General features: G+C 34.9%; 1 protein-coding gene and 1 pseudogene across 1 annotated transcript in view; both read right to left on the bottom strand.

The window, feature by feature from the left end:
* PRR16 (proline rich 16) overlaps positions 1 to 17,163 on the bottom strand; it is a 310,914-nt gene that overhangs the window by 9,375 nt on the left and 284,376 nt on the right. The window lies entirely within an intron of this gene.
* Positions 16,066 to 16,671, bottom strand: LOC114052395 (annotated as a pseudogene).

Genomic DNA, 17,163 nt, shown 5'->3' with positions numbered 1-17,163 from the left:
AGAGAGAGAGAGAGAGAGAGAGAGAGAGAGAGAGAGAGAGAGAGAGAATGAAAGAGACAGAGACTGAGACAGAGAGATACAGAAAGGCAGAGACAGAATGAACCTCTCAAGAAGGAGGATGTAAAAAAAAAAATCTCATTATCTATATGGACCCAAGAAGTCCAGCACAACAAAAACACAAGTTGGATCAAATGAAAAATAGAAAGCTTGCACATTAATAGAATAGTTCCATCAAGAGAGGAGACTGAAATTCCAACTTTCATGTATTCTAGGAAGAAGGATAAAAGGAATGAAAAAAATATTCCAAAGATTCCCAGGGGCATAAATACCAACTTATAAATATTGAAAGCTGCCTCAGAGCCTATAACATTTATAATGCCTTTGTTGATTATCACGAAATCTTTGCCTCAGTTCCACAGTCATGGTTTATTCAGGTAATGTAAACATATAATATAAATCTAAGTGCAGGGCAAATGTTAGAGTATGTAATGTCTACATGAGAAACTTTTCTATTTACATCTTGATACCAACAGAGTAATGTAAGAATAATCGCTATGAAACATGGTGTTTTTTCAGGGAGACAGCATAAACCTCTTATATTCTACCTAGGTTTAAATCCATTATCATCTCTCCTAAATAGAACTAAGTATGGCTTCCAAATTAAAGAGTCAAAGTAAAACATCTTATTAACCACTTTAAGTGTATTGGCAATATCAAGCCATGTGACTGGACTGAAAGACAAATTTAACAGCTTTACTATCTTGTTGAATCTTTCCCCCCCATTTGTCCTGATTGCTATTCAGAATGGATCACCCAGAGCTTGAGGGTTCAAACAATCTATTTAATAACAATAATAATATACATATGTGTGTGTATATATATATATATATATTCAAATTACTCTCAGGAAAAATAGTTTCCAAGGTTGTTAAAAGAAAGGTTCAGGAAGTTAAAAGCAAATAAAAGTTGCTAGAATGGAGGTGAATACATTTGGCAAGAATGTTCTCTGGGGTCTTAGGAGCTCTTATGAAAAGTCCTAAAAATTGATTGTACATTCTTTTTTTTTTGCCAAACAGATGGATTCCTGATCAATCTAACCACAGTCAAAGTTAATCCATGAATCAGTCAAGTGAAAAATAATGTATTAAACATTTACCATGTACTAGGTATTGTGCTAAGTGCTCAAGATACAAATACAAGCACAAAATAAAATAGTCCCTGTCCTCAAGGAGTTTATATTCTGATGGAGGAAGACAACACCTACTAGGAAGGGGGTGTATGTGGAAGAGTCCTTCATGAAGACATAGTCTAAAATCCAGAAAGTCATAAGTAGAGGTAGGAGGGGAATCAAGGCTAGCTGGCCTGAACCCTTCCTTAAAAATGGAGATTCAGGAGTAAAATCATCAATGGGCAAAAAGGACCTCAATGGCAGAGGGATTTTCCAGAATAAGAAGGCTTCAAGGATAAGGAATCTTGTAGTGTAGGGAAAGTAACTTCTATGGCCAAGGGGACTTTGAAGCTGAAAAGTCAGATGAGACATGGTAGTGAAGCTCTGGGAATGTGAAATAGAGTTGGGAGATGAAAGAGGGAGAGTTTGGATTTTATGCATTTATGAAATAAATTTCACATAGACGTTTAAAAAAATGAGCACACAAACAAAACCCTATTCCCTGACCTCAAAGAACTTAAGTTCTACTGAGGTGTACATTCTATAAAACAATATAGAGATAACTGGAAAGACAAATCATTCAGAATTTATCAAACACCCAAAGGATATTGAAAAGTTGCATTTTTATAGCAGTTTCATTCATTCTTTTGAAAGTAGACAGTTTAGAGACAAAAGTATTACACATATAGGTTTGTTTCATTTTGTGGATACAAGTAGTGTCCTAAGCCATGCTGGAGGTATTGCTTGCTGACTATACATTTTGAAAAGAATGCTTGTACAGTGCCTCCACTTCTTTGTTAAAACATAGACAGATATTTTGAAAAATGCCTTGTTGGCAGATGATTTCTACAGCGGTGCTAAAAAAGCCACTAGGGAGTTTCTGTATGCAATAATTACACTAAGTATATTTTCCACTTCAGCTAGAGACGAGAGCCAGGTAGAAGAGCCCAAAGGGAATTGTTAGAGGTTTCATAGCTTCCTTTTGTCCAATCTGTCACAAGTATAGAAGAAGGCTATGACAAATTTTTAAAAAGAGAGCTACTTCAATTTACCTTCTCCTGTAAATGCCAATTTCTGGCATTTTGCCATCAAAAATTTCCAAATTCCTTTTTTTCAGGGGAGGAAAAAAAGACACAATAAAATGTGAAGGGCACAAACCTAGCAAAGTAAATTTAGTAGCAAAAAACGAATCAGGATGTTTACTTTCTTTCTGGGTGGTCATATTCATTACAAAGTACCTTAATGTGAAAAAGGAAAAAAAATTATGTGATAATCTAAAAAAGCAGGGGAATCCAGTTTCAGAAAATGTGCATTTATAATGGCTCTAGTGATAGGTCTTTCTCAATTTTGCTTGATTAGTCTTTGCCACAGTTAAGGAGAAGAGTAGAAATTTAGTGGCTAAATATTATTTTAAAGTTTTTTTTTTCAAAATTTTTAATTATTTTCACAAATATATGGATTGCAAATGATAATTTTTGAAGTCTGGTCAAAAGTAAATGTATTTCTTCATACTCTGTACTTTGTTTTCATCTTTCTGCTTTTTTTCATATTCCAAAATATGAAGGACTGCTCACAAAATGAGAGAGAGGAGAGGACAGAGAGAGAGAGAGAGAGAGAGAGAGAGAGAGGGAGAGAGAGGTGGGTGCGGTTTCAGGTATGCAGCACCATCTGGGGCTAATTCACTGACTTTCCCTGGCACTAGCAGGCCTGTGTTGCCAGAGGGCAGAAATTGCTACTACATTTAGGCATCCCTAAAGGTCTGGGTTTCTAGTAGTATTGTTCATATGTATATTTCTGATTTATTATCAGCTAGTAGCCTCAATTATCTTTTGGAAAAGAGTATTTACAAAGTAAATAGAGTAATAACATTTAGTACAAGACATTTTGCTCACATTGGCACCTTCCTGTTATTTACACAAATTCCCTGGGAGAGCAGGTTCAAATTTAAAGTACAGATACAGTGTGGCACATGTGTAGAAAACAGTAGCAAAGAAGTGCTTTGCCAGTATTAGCCTGGGAATTCTTTTTTCTCTTTGTGGAGTCCTTAAGAAGTTCTAGTTTGGTATAATTCTCTGATGGGCTGTGACTGCTGGTGCCTTTCCAGAGTCTCATAGCTATCATTTGTGGAGACACCACAAAAGAGCTGGGGGAGAACCATACATATAGTTAGTTTTTCCCTCAGGTGATTATTCTCCTGTATCTGTCAGTGTCTGTACTTGTCCTCAATGTATATGCTTTCTGAATTGTTTCTGACTTTTCCTTTGTCTCTAATGATATGGTGAATGGAAAGGAAGAAAAAAAAAAAGGTAAAAAATATTTTCTTTGCTGTCCCCCAGTGCTTTCCTTTCAAGGCGTTGGTTCAAACTGATGTTAACTCACAAACTGATATCTTCCACCACTAGGATGCACCCTTCTGAAATTGGGGACTTCTGAAATTCCTTAGAGCTCCCAGAGGAGTGACTGGCTTGTTTTATTAGCCAACCACATATTTTCCCTTCTTGATCCAATCAAAGAGATTCAATCATCAGTGTAGCCAATCTTATATCCCTTAATTAAATAATTCTGTAACTCAAGCAATGAGACATTCTCATTTGATTGATTCAAGCATGCAGAGATTACCATGTTGATTAAAGTGAGCAATGGATCTCTGTGTTTATAGAATGATGAATAGAGATGATATTTTTTCCTTTGAATTGACAAATTTTCTATAATCTCACAATTAAAAAACAAACAAAGGAAAAAAACTTCCCTAACCTAAATGTCAACAGTTGTATGTTCTACTGCATTACACTACACACAAGGAGAATTCAACATAAATTGCAGGGGGCAGAGCAATGATGGGGGAGTGTAGACAGTAATGGAGCTGAAATCAATATTCCCCTCCAACCAACTTTAAAATATTTCCTCAAATCAAAATTTTGAGTGACAAGGTCAGCAAAAGGTCAGAGTGAGAAAATTTTCCAGTCTAAGACAACTTAGGAGATAATTATTAAAAGTCTGTGGCACTGGGATGGGGGTCACCTCAAAGTATAGTAGGAGCACAGGCAGTGAGTTTTGGAGGCAGCAATAGCAGTGGCAGTAGCAGAAGCAGCAGCAGCACCAGCAGCAGCAGCAGCAGCAGCAGCTTCTGGTGCTCTTAGCTTGGAGATTATAAGGGGATTGAACAACTCCTCAGAAAGAAATTACAAGGGACTCTTTGTTGGCATGAGGTGCAGCTAGTACTCTTTTGCTAATAGGGCTGAGGCTCTATTGCCCACAGGCAGCTCTGGGTCAGATTTCCAGGCAGAGAGGAGGGAAGAACTGGGTCCCTGGTCCCAGTTAAAAAGTAAAGAAAAACACTAGCCCTTGTAGGCAGAATCTGAGAGACAGAGAGAGAGAGAGAGAGAGAGAGAGAGAGAGAGAGAGAAGGGGAGAGGAGAGGAGAGGAGTGGTAGAGAAAAAAAGGAAAAGAAAAATAACAGTTGGATAAAAGGGAAACAAAAATACTTAAGAAAATAACAACTGAAAAATAGAATTGGCCTAATAGTAAAAGAGCCAGAAAAATTCATTGAAGAAAAGAACTCCTTAAAAAGCAGAATTGACCAAATGAATAAAAGAAGTACAAAAGCTCACTAAAGAAAACAATTACTTTAGAAAATATTTTGTTTCTTTATGGATGAATTGTGAAACAGGATTAGGTAGGAAAAGTATTTTGCAGAATTATCAATGTCCAAATAATAAAAAGAAACATACAATAAAGGTAAAAAAAAGAAAATAATGCCTTAAAAATTAGAATTGGCAACTGGAATACAATAGCACCATGAGACATCAAGAAACAATATAATAAAGTCAAAAGAATGAAAAATAGAAGAATATCAGAAAAACAGCTGACCTGGAAAATTGATCAAGGAAATAAAATTTAAGAATTATTGGGCTAGTTGAAAGCCATGATCAAAAAAAAAAAAGGAGCCTAGACATCATCGTTCAAGAAATTATCAAGGAAAACTGCCTTTATAGCTTAGATCCAGAGGGTGAAATAGGAATTTAAAGAAGCCACCAATCACCTCCTTAAAGATATCACAAAATGAAAACTCCCAGAAATATTATAGCCAAATTCCTGAGCTCCCAGCTCAAGGAGAAAATATTGTAAGTAGCCAGAAAGAAACAATTAAAATATTTTATAGTCACAGACAAGATTACACAAAATCTAGCAGCTTCCATGTTAAAGGGGTGGAGGGAATATCATAGTCTGGAATATCGTAGTCTGGAATATCATAATCTAGAAGGCATAGGAGCTAAGATTACAACCAAGAATAACTTACTCAGCAAAACTAGGTTAATCCTTCAGAGGGAAAATTAAACATTTAATGAAATAGAGGACTTTTCAAGCACTCCTACTGAAAACATCAGAGCTAAATAGAAAATTTAGCATTCAAAAGACTGAAAGGAAGTATAAAAAGTAAACATGAAAGAGTAATCATAAGAAAGATCTCCAATAAAGGTAAACCGTTTACACATGTAACTCCTAAAAACTGTATCATTATTATGGCAGTTAGAAGTCTACATAGGCAAAAGACATGAGAGTGAATTGATCATGTTGGGATGCTCTCCAAAAAAAAAAAATGAAAGAATGAAAAAGATGTATGCACTGGGAAAATGGGGAAAGAAGAAGTAGAATGGGGAAAATTTTTCTCACATAAGTGATGTGAATTTATGGTAATGGGGAAAGTGTGTAGTGGGTGGCAGCAACACTTGAAACTCACTCTCAACAGAATTGATCCAAAGTGGGAAGAATTTATATACACATTAAGTTGTATCTTACTCAATAATCTATCTTACCTAATAGGGAAACATAAAGGGAAAGGGATAAGAGATATAGAAGACTAGATGATAAAAGAGAGGGTGGATTATGAGAGGCAGTGGTCAGAAGCAAAACAGACATTTGAGGAGGGGCAGGATAAAAAAAGTTAAAGAAAAACAGAAGAAAATAAGATAGAGGGAAATATACAGTTAGTCTTTATAGTTGTGAATGTGAATGGTATAGCCTCACCAACAAAAGAGAAATGGATAGTAAAATGGATTATAAACCAGAATCCAAGAAGATATTGTTCACAAGTGACACACTTGAAACAGAAAGACATGTATGTAGAGTTAAAATAAGGGACTGGAGCAGAATCTATCATGTTTCAGCTGAAGCAAAAAAGACAGCAGTAGCAATCATGATCTTATACAAAGCAAAAACAAAAATATACTAAATGAAAAGAGATTATCAGGGAAACTACGTTTTGCTAAAATGTATCATAGACAATCAAAAAAAATTACATGATTTCTCTTATAAAGGCCTCATTTCTCAAATAATTATGGAACTTAGATTTACAAGTGGTCAAAGGATATGAATAGGTAGTTTTCAGAAGAAGAAACCAAAACGTTTTATAGTCATATGAAAAAAAAATGCTCCAATTCACTATTGATTAGAGAAATGCAAATTAAAACAACTTTGAGTTATCATCTCACACCCATTAGAAATGACAAATGCTGGATAGGATGAGAGAAACTAGGTACACTAATAAACTATTGTTGGAATCATGAACATCCAAACATTCTGGAGAACAATTTGAAACTATGTCCAAAGGGCATAAAACTCTGTACACCCTCTGACCCAGTAATATCACTATTTGGTCTGTACCCCAAAGAGATCAAAGAAAAAGGAAACAGTGGATGTACTAAAATATTTTTACAGCTGTTTTTTTTCTGGGGAAAAGAATTGGAATTTGAGGAATCAAATGAAAAAGACTTGGTTACTCTGATCAATACAATGCTTTTGTCATCATAATGAAAAATACTATCTACTTCCAGAGAAAGAATTGATGAGCTCTGAGTCAAAATTGAAGTATAAATTTATCCCCTTTTTTTTGCTTTTTTTGTGATATGGCTAATACAGAAGTATGTCTTGCATCATTCTTTGTCATTCACTGCTTACAATTGGGAAAAGTGACTTCTTTTTTTATGGCCTGCAAAATTATATGTGATTAAATTCCTTCACTGAGACCTTAATCTAGCTTAACTACATTGTCAAAAGCTTTACTTAGTCATTATACACCTGACTATTCAGAAGTATTCAAGACAAGATCTCAGAATTTAATGACCATTAAATTATATTGATCACTTAAGGTTGAAAATTCTGGATGGAACCATAATGTGAAGAATATTGACCTCTTCTTAATTTAAATCTGGTTTATCAACTATAAATAGTGATCCTCTACCTCATTCTGAAAATAACTCTATAGTACAGTAAAACTATAAGCCTCCCATTAAAATATATTGCAATAACTTCTTAAAATTGAATTTAAAAAATTTACTTGCTAAACAGCTTCTGACGTATTGAGTTCAAATTCTGCCTCTGATAGATTGGCTGTGTGACCCTGAGTAAAACACTTAATTTCTCAGTGTTCTAGGCAACTGTCTAAGAATATAAGTTGAAGATAATGTGCTGATCTTTGATAAGATGGAAGTGGTTCCTTACCTAGTGCTTCCTAATAGTGAGGAAATTACAAGTCCAATTCCTTTCATTATTCCTTAATGCATATCTCTATGAATCTCAAACTAAACATGTCCAAAAGAGAACTCATTATCTTTCTCCTCAAATCAATTCATCTTGTGAAATTTCTTATCACTGCCTTATTCACCACTGTGCTTCAAGTCCTTCAGGTTCACAACCTTGATATTGTCATTGACTACTCATTCTCATTCATCCTATATATTCAAATTAGTTGTTGAATTTTTGTTATTTATTTCTTTATAATATGTCTCAAAAATATACTCATATCTCCATCTACACAGAATTCACATTAGTTCAAGTTCACTTCTTCTCTTGCTTGTAATATTTCCAAAGCTTCCTAGTTAGTTTCCCTTCCTCAAGCCTCTTACTACCTCAATCTATCCTCCATAGAGATACCAAAATAATTATCTTAAAGTGTAGTTCTGTACATGTCACCTTCCTACTCAAAAAAAACTCAAATGCTCCCCCATGACTTGTAAGTTCATATATAAACTCCTCTAATTGACATTTAAAATTTTCATATCATGCTCCCTGCCCATCTTTCCAATCTTCTTTCACATTATTTCTCATGTACTCTATGGTCCTGTAATACTGGTCAACTTTCTGTTCTTTGTTCAGGATGTTCTATCTCCCCTTCATGCCTTTGTATTTGTTGTCTTCAGTTCTTAAAATGTTTTCCCTCATATCCTCTGATTCTCAAATTCCTGGCTTCCTGCACCATTTAACTCAAGCATTAAGTTATTCAGGAGGCCTTTCATGTACCTCCAGCTGCTAGTTGCTTCCCCTCTAGGTTTACCTTTCATCTACTCTGTATGTATCTTACACACGCTCATTAAACCATTCCCTGAGTACTCTCCTTCCTTACCTCTGCCTACAGGAATCCATGGTTTCCTTCAAGACTTCCCCATTAGAATGTAAACTCTATAAGGTCAGGTGCTTTTTATTTGGAGCCCCAGATCTTAGCATAATGCCTGGAATATAGCAAGCATTTAATCAATGCTTCTTCATTAGTTTAATACAAAAAAAATAAAATTTATGTAATATGGCTTTTTCAATGAATTTTTAATGTAGACATTTCCCTCAGAGCTCACAAACAAACCATGTCAACATCTGTCCTATAATTTTTCCAAAGATCAAAATCAAGCTTATTAATTTAGTGTTTTAAAAATCCACCATCTGTTTTTGGGAATTTGAGATTGTTTTTCCCTATCTATCTGAAGTTTTATGACATCTCTCCATTCTTAATGATGATTGATAGCAATCACATCAGCAATCTTTTCAAATACATTAGGGTGTAGTCATTTAATAAAGCCAGGATTCTTTTATCTTCACATTTATCTTGTTTTAATTTCCCTGATATAACTTAAGTTCCTTAAGAGAAGTTTATTATTACTATTATTATTATTATTTTATCCCCAAGACAAAGTAAAGTGCCTAGCATACATGATTTGAAGCATGGCAAATTTAAGACCTCTCAAAATCTGATGTCACTCTTTTTTCTAGCCTTATACTATATTTATTTTCCCCACACATTCATTGTTCCTTTCAGACTTTACTACTAACTATACCCTATATACATGCTTTGCTTTGCTAGGTCTGTGGTGATGCTTTTCCCTACATATGGGATGGCCTTATATTCTCACCCTACACTAACTTCATCTCTATCAAATTCATATGTTCTCTCTTCAATACTCAGCTTGAATATTTTCTCCATCATGAAACCTTCCTGGATTCAGAAATCATCCTTTATTCCATGGACATTGGAAAATAGTTTGATTCTTTGCATTATTGTGTTTATATGTGTATGTGTGGTTAAAAACAAACAAACAACACCCCCCCCCCAAAAAAATAAGAACAAACCTCTGTTCTTGGAGAGATAGAATTGACCTATAAAAAGTTAAAGAAGAATACTACTGTCTCACAAACATCTATAGTGACTTCTTGGAGACCACTCTTTCTTCTTTTATAGCTCTTGGCTGCATATTGAATAATTTATATTGAAGATTAAATTTCCTTCACATAAGTTAATTGTTACTTTGCTAGAATAGTGGAGATAGAGCTAACCTTGAAGCCATGAAGATATGGTTTAGGTCCCTCCTTTAACATACTGATCTGTGGTTCTGGGCTTCCCTTACGTAAGTCCCAAATAAAAACCCATATTCTACTGAAACTTCCCTGACCTCTCTTAATTCTAATGCCTTCTATCTATTGATTATTTCCTATTTATCCTGTATACATGCTTTGTATATATGTATTTGCATGTCATCACTCTCTTTAGATTGTGAGTTCCTTAAGGGCAGGAATTGTCTTTTGCCTCTTTTTGTATCCCTAATGCTTAGCACTGAACCTCAATAATGTTTATCAATTGACTAATAGATTAACTGGGAAAAGTACTTAACTGCTTATTGCATCAGGCAACTCTTTAACATAAGTTGCAGAGAAGAATTCATTGATGGAGAGATTCCCTATATCAATTAAATGAAAAATTGAGTCTCTGTCCTATTACTGTTCTGAATTTATACTATTTTATTATATCTGTTTCTTAAAAAAAGTGAGATGATTATGCTTTATGTAGTTGAAATGCGCCTTGTGCAATTCAATTTCTTTCTTTTTAATTTTTATTTTTTTTATTTTTAATTTGTGGAATAAAATAAGCATTTCTATAATATCATATAATAATATGATTGCACATGAAACTGCAAATCTATTATGTACAACTTGCTATTCCTTTTAGATATATAATAGGGTTATGTAAATTTCCTTTTTTTTTTGTCTTACCACCTCACCCTAGAGAAGGTTGCCATGAGATATAAATATGTGTATGTATGTATGTATACACACACATATATATGTAACATCATTCTATACATACTTCTATTTATCTATTCTTTGTCTGGATGCATGCAGTATCTTCCTTCATACAACCCTTGTAGTTAATTTGGGTATTTATAATAGTCAAAATGACTTATTCACTCCAAGTTGTTCCTAAAACAATATTTTTGTTACTATACACAGTGTTCTCTTGGTTCTGCTCATTTTGTTCTTCATTATTTCATGCAGGTCTATCCATGTTTTTCTAAGATCATTAAGCTCATCATTTCTTACAGCACTGTAGTATTTCATCACAATCATATGTCACAAGTTGTTGAGCCATTTCCTAACTGATGGGCATCCCCACAATTTCTAATTCTTTGCCACAACAAAGAGAGCTGCTATAAATATTTTAGAACATATAGGTTCTTTTGCAACTTTCAAATTTGCAATGTCTTTTTGCAATTCCATTGCAAGAAATTCAAATGAGCAATTTAACAGATATTTATGAAGTACTTTATATCCTTTGTGTCTAGCACAATAGCATAGCAGGAACATAGTAGGCATGCAATACACAGATGTTGCACTGCATTTATTATCAAATTACTGCATTAGATATTGGAAGAGATAAAAAGTTTAAATAAGACAGTCCTTGAATGTGTGGTGCTTGCTGACTTGAAGGAAAATAACTATAATAAAAATTCAACTTATTTAGATTTGGTATATGACACAAGGTAAGGAAGGCTTACGTGTTCAGTGAAAGAATCAGGGTCCAAAAAATTTCAGGAGAACAGAACTTTAAGTTGAATATAATAGGGGAAAATTGAATAGATACAAATGGAAAGTCTTATAGTAGGTTAAAAATGAACTTCATAAAAAATACAAGGGAAAGCATGGCTAGACAGCAGTTTGCCTGAAAAAGATCTGAGGGTTTTAGTAGAGTTTAAGCTCAACATTAATCAACAGTGTTATATGGGTGCCAAAACCACAAATGTGATCTTAGGATGCATTAAGAGAGTCATAAGTGTTAGAATGAGGGAGGCCTTTGTCTTTTTTTTTCTTACCTAGTCAGAACACATTTGGGGAGTATTGTATTCAGTTTAGGCACCATACTTTAGGAATGACATTGATAAACTAGAGAAAATCAAGATGATGGCAACCAGAATTGTTGAAGGGCCTCAAGATCATGCCACGTGAAGATGAATGGAAGGAATTGTGTATGCTTAGTCAGGAAAAAATGAGGATTTAAGGAGAACATAATAGCTACTGTCTTCAAGTATTTCAAGAGCTGTCATGTGTAAAAGGGATCACATTTGTTATGCTTAGCCCCAGAAGGCAGAACTAGGAACAACAGTTATAAGTTTTATAAAGAGACTAATTTGGATTTTGCATTTAAAAAAATAAAAAAACCTTCCTAACAATCAAAAGTGAAATAGTCTGCCTTAGAATGTATTCAATTCCTCATACTAGATGACTTCAAGTAAAGATGGGATGAGCACTTGACAGGGATGTTGCAGAGTAGACTCCTGTCAGGTTCAGATTGGACTGAAGGTTTAGATAGCCTCTGAAGCCCATCTCAAGCCTGTGATTTCATGACTCAGCAAATAATTATTAAAGAATCATTTGTGCAGAGCATGATCAGATGAATGTTCAGCAGTGAGAAGATAAATCAAGGTCATTGTTCTTCAGAGCTTTCAGTCTAATTGGGTCATAAATACATTACATAGGTTTCTCTGAAGATTAATTTAAAACTAAACAATGCATGGATAATAAGAGAGGCAATGTGGTGCAGTGACCTGCCTCTGACACATGCTGGCTATGTTTGCCTCATATATACTGGTTTTGTGACCCCCGGTAAGTAATTTATTCTTGCAGTATATCTAAAAAGAGTATAAATTTCAGTGTATGTGTCAAATATTGGTAGAAGAATTTTCTTCCTGGAGAGATCTCTCTACCAATTCAATCGTAGTTTCAGTCCATCCTTCAATCCAAAGCCCCAGGGGAAAGAAAAGGAAGGGAAGAGAAGGGAAAGGAAAGGAAGGGTACACTATAACTTCATAATAGAGGTGGGGAAAAAAAGTTAGAAAGGATTGTACTGAAGCCAATCGCTGCCTTTCCAGAGATTACTATTTAGTTGGACTGATGAGGGCTGGGTAGGGTAGGGGGGAACTGAAGTGAATGAAGGAGGAATTAAGTGAATAAATCATGTACAGTAGTAACAACAATATAGAGTTCTACATGAAATAAAAGGCATAAATGTTATGAGATGAAATGGGAAGGACTATTTTAAAATTTAAAATGTTAAATTTTAACATATTATTTAAGCTTTTAGAGGAAAGGGGATCTCTATTCAATTTGTTTCACTAATGTGGAGCAGATGAGGCATTGGAAACAACAACAAACAAACTTTTGTGTGTATCAGATAGAAACAATTTAGTGAAATTAAAGAAAGTAAAAGAGAATGCTGTCTTTGAATTTAGCCTACCCCCATAGAGTTCAGCATACTTGAAGTGGCTAGTCAAAACTTTTTTTCTAAAGTGCAACATCAAAAAATTATAGTCCTTTATAGTTTCTACAAATTATAAAAAAGCTGTTTTTTTTTATTCCTTGGGATTTTTAATTCAAGGGATAGAGGTAATTTAAGGTAATATGTACATATATGCAAATATGGATACATACATATGATAGTGCTTCACATAAACTAGATTGGGGTTTTTTTTGTATTCCTTGGGCTTTTTAATTCAAGGATGTATAGATCAAAGAAGGTAGTGGTTTCATGCATGCATATATAAATATAATTATCTTGTTTATGTGAAGCCCTATGAAAAGAATTGTCAGATTTATTTAAACGTGTGTGTGTGTGTGTGTGTGTGTGTGTGTGCGTGTGTGTGTGTAATTTCACTGTTATAATGTTGTAAAATGCCATATAACTAGAATCAAAGTCAGGAGACTGATTCTAATCCCAATTTAGTTACTAAAGATGATTTTATTTTTTTTTTTTTGCATTTCAGTCTTCCAATGAGCTCATTCTATCTCATTTTTTTTCCTGATCAATAAAGACAATACTATCTCCTTATATTCCCATAGGTCCTGGTGCTGAATTTGCATAATGCTTTTCCTTTAAAGTCCTTAAGCCAGGTTTGAATAATGCATACCCCTGGATTAGGAGTCTGGAGAACTGGGTTTATACCCTGCCTCTGCAAATTAATCACTTCACCTCTCTGGGCCTTAGTTTTTCATCTATAAAATTATCCACTTAGCCTAGATGGTTTATAAGGTCCTTTTGATCTTTAAAGTTTTATTCTGTTTTAAAGTTTTATATATATATAAATATATATATGTAGGTATATATGTATATATATATATAATGTGTGTGTATGTATGTTCCATTTTTCTTGAAAATGCTCTCATAAATAAGAGAACATTAAGTTATCTCTGATAACCTCACTGATTTCATAAATGGTTCCAGTTTTAAAACTGTAATAACTGAGGGAGAGAAAAGTGAAATGTTCAAAGTCAATATTGATTAGTAGTTAACTAACATCTACAAATCAGCTTCCCTACAGTACAAACCAGTCCTCAGATAATAGATTTAGAACCACAAGGGACCTAAGAGGTCATCAAGTCTAATCATATAATATTACAAATGAGAAATTGAAGCTGGGAAAAGTGAAGTCACACGGGTAAGATGTGACAGAGATAGGAATTGAACCTAGGTTCTTTGGATTCATGTCCAATAAATATCCTTTCCATTTATCATGTTCTGTTATCCCATTTCCTTTCGCAAAATACTAAAAATACATTTTCATAACATGTTTAAACCAGACCTCTTTGTAAGAAAGAAATTTATAAATGCATAATATTATTGTTAAGGAAACAAAAATAACTACCTCTCATTGTCCAGGGAGTAAGAAAAAAAAAACTATTTCTAATATTTTCTACATTGTCCATCAAATCTGTTTGGAAGGACTAGGCATTCCTTAACTTTCCGAAAGTAAGTTTTGGATTAAATTTTGAAAAAATATTTTTCTCATCTCCAATTTACCTTCCTAGGTTTATAATCTTATCTGAAGTCAGAAATCTATAATCTATCCAATGAATTCTGCCTTTACTCTTGGTTCTAATCAACTTCATCCTAAGGAAACAAAACACCTAAACTTAGGTAATGGATAACCTAAAATTCTCATGGTAGTAGAAAGTTCATCAACTCTAAAATAAATTAATCTAGAAACCAACTAGGTCTTCCTTCATATCTTCAGTATAGGTAAGTCTGTGTTGTTATGAAAATTGTATTTGTATGTTTATATGGGGAAATCTAGAACCTAGAGATTGTCCTTTATTGATTAATGACAATCTGTTGATACCCATGTATACAAAAATGTAAAGCAACTAAAATGTAGAAAGTCCCCACCAGTAGTTCTGCCAATTAGATCTAATGTATTTCTGGCTTTTTTTTTTTTTAAGAGTGAATTGCTATAGAATCAGCTCTTAAGAATGGTCCATGCATCCAGATTACTTTAGCACTACTCTATCACACTAAAGATAGAGAAAATTTTGTATTCAAGAAAGAGAAAAATAGAATCTGAATTGGAAGAGACCAAAGAGGTCTTTTAGCCCAACTTGTTTCTCAGCTGGAATCTCCTCTAACCATAAGTGGTCAGGAAGAGCTTCTGCTTGGCAACCATCGGAGTTGGGTAATTACTAATATCTGAGAAAGCCCATTCCACTTTTGGATAACTCTAGTGTATGAGGAAGGGCAGCTAGGTGGTAGAGTGAGCTTGGGATCAGAAAGACTCATTTTCATGAGTTCAAATTCAACCACATCACTTATTAGCTATGTGACCCTGGGCAAGTCACTTAACCCTGTTTGCCTCAGTTCCTCATCTGTGAAATGAGCTGGAGAAGGAAATGGTGAGCCACTCCAGTATCTTTGCTAAGAAAACCCCCAAATGAGGTTATAAAAAGTCAGACAGGACTGAACAAGAACAAAAAATTATTTGACAAAGTCTTTATTTTGAGTCAAAATCTATTCCTTTTTTTTCCTTCCTCTGATCCCAGTTCTGTTCTCTGAGAATAATCAAAACCAACATAATCCCCCTTCCATATAACATACCTTCAAAAAATTGAAGGACTGATACCATCCCTCCTCTTCTCCCCCATCAATCTCCTTATATTTAGGCTAAGTATCTGTAGTTACCTCACCTGATTCTTAGAATCACAGAATCTCACTTGCAAGGGACTGTCTATAGTCCAGCTTATGTTGAACACAAATACAGTCTGCAGTATTTTATGAGGAAGACAAATCTACTTTTGCATAGCTATAATTATTAAGGCTTTATATTTTTCTTTTTTTTTTTAACATTTTCCAGTTAATATTTTTTATTTTTTAAATTAAAAAAAGCTTTTTTTTCTGCTTCCAGTTTTGAACTATCCAACAAGTTTGGTGAAATCTCTCAGCAGTGGTTTAAAAAATTAGGAAGAGGTGAGCAGTTTTTCCCGCAGCCCACTTCCTTCCCTCCTTCTAGTCACCTTGGCACTGGGTTCCTGATTAACTGAGGACCACATGTCGGTCAAACACAGATTTCCTCTGCTCTTGAACTTGAAGCTTCCCGCTGCTGGGCATATTCCACTTTGTTGAGCACGTTAGCATGGCTGTGGCATCGGGCTTGCACATCGTGGGCATTTGCAAAGGGCTGGTGATCCCCAACATCATCATCACTCTGCAGCAATTGGGAGTGTCCAAAGAGATGCCTCTTCAAAATAGGCTCAACAAATATAAGGTATACTATGTACAGAAGAAGCAGGCCCAAAATAGACAGGTAAATTATAATTGTAATTTTGATTGTGACAGAACTTCTTTCTTCATATTTGCACTCACAACGAAGGAAGTAGGCTTCTACATCAGGTCCCGGGACTGGAATGTGTTCTACACCATGCAGGCAATTACAATCTTTCTGAGTTATGTTCTTGTTATAAATGTATCCAGAATGTTCTTTATAAGGAGGACAAATACATTTACACCGGACATCCTCAAAATTCTTGGCCGTGTTTGCCAGCTGCACGAGCAGCAGCCCGGTGAGGACAGGCCGAACACGAAGCAGAGCTGCAGGAAGCTGCTCCACACCGCCGTCCCAGACGCCGCCGCCGCCGCCATCTCGGCCCGGTCCGGCTCGGTCTCGGCGTCGCTCCGCTTCCGTCCCCCTATATTTTTTTCTAATATCAAACCCAATTTAGTCTCTAAAACTTCCCCAATTGTTTTGAGTTCTACTTTCTGTGAAATATACCTCTAATCCCTTGCCCAGGTATTAACCGTTCAACTACTTGAACATAGCTAACATGAGAGGCAGAATGATTTGGCAGATAGAAAGCCAAACTTTAAGTAAAACAAAAACAAAATCCTATGGTTAAGTCTCAACTCTAATGATTACCTAACCTTGGGCAACACATTTAACTTCCCAGTGCTTTAGGCAACTATCTACTTCACAGAGAAGGTCCCGATTTGAATACGTAGAGATAATTTCCTTGCTTAGGAATTCCCTATCCTTAAAAATCACAGGTCAGGGCCCTGTTGCTACATATTCTTCCCACCATCTCTACCTACACACACACACACACACACACACACACACACACACACACACACACA

The sequence above is a fragment of the Vombatus ursinus genome, unplaced genomic scaffold (genome assembly GCF_900497805.2).
Source record: "Vombatus ursinus unplaced genomic scaffold, bare-nosed wombat genome assembly UNPS02014807.1, whole genome shotgun sequence".
Lineage (NCBI taxonomy): Eukaryota > Metazoa > Chordata > Mammalia > Diprotodontia > Vombatidae > Vombatus > Vombatus ursinus.
Note: the sequence above shows the minus strand (reverse complement) of the source record. Positions and strands in the feature narration are given on the sequence as shown.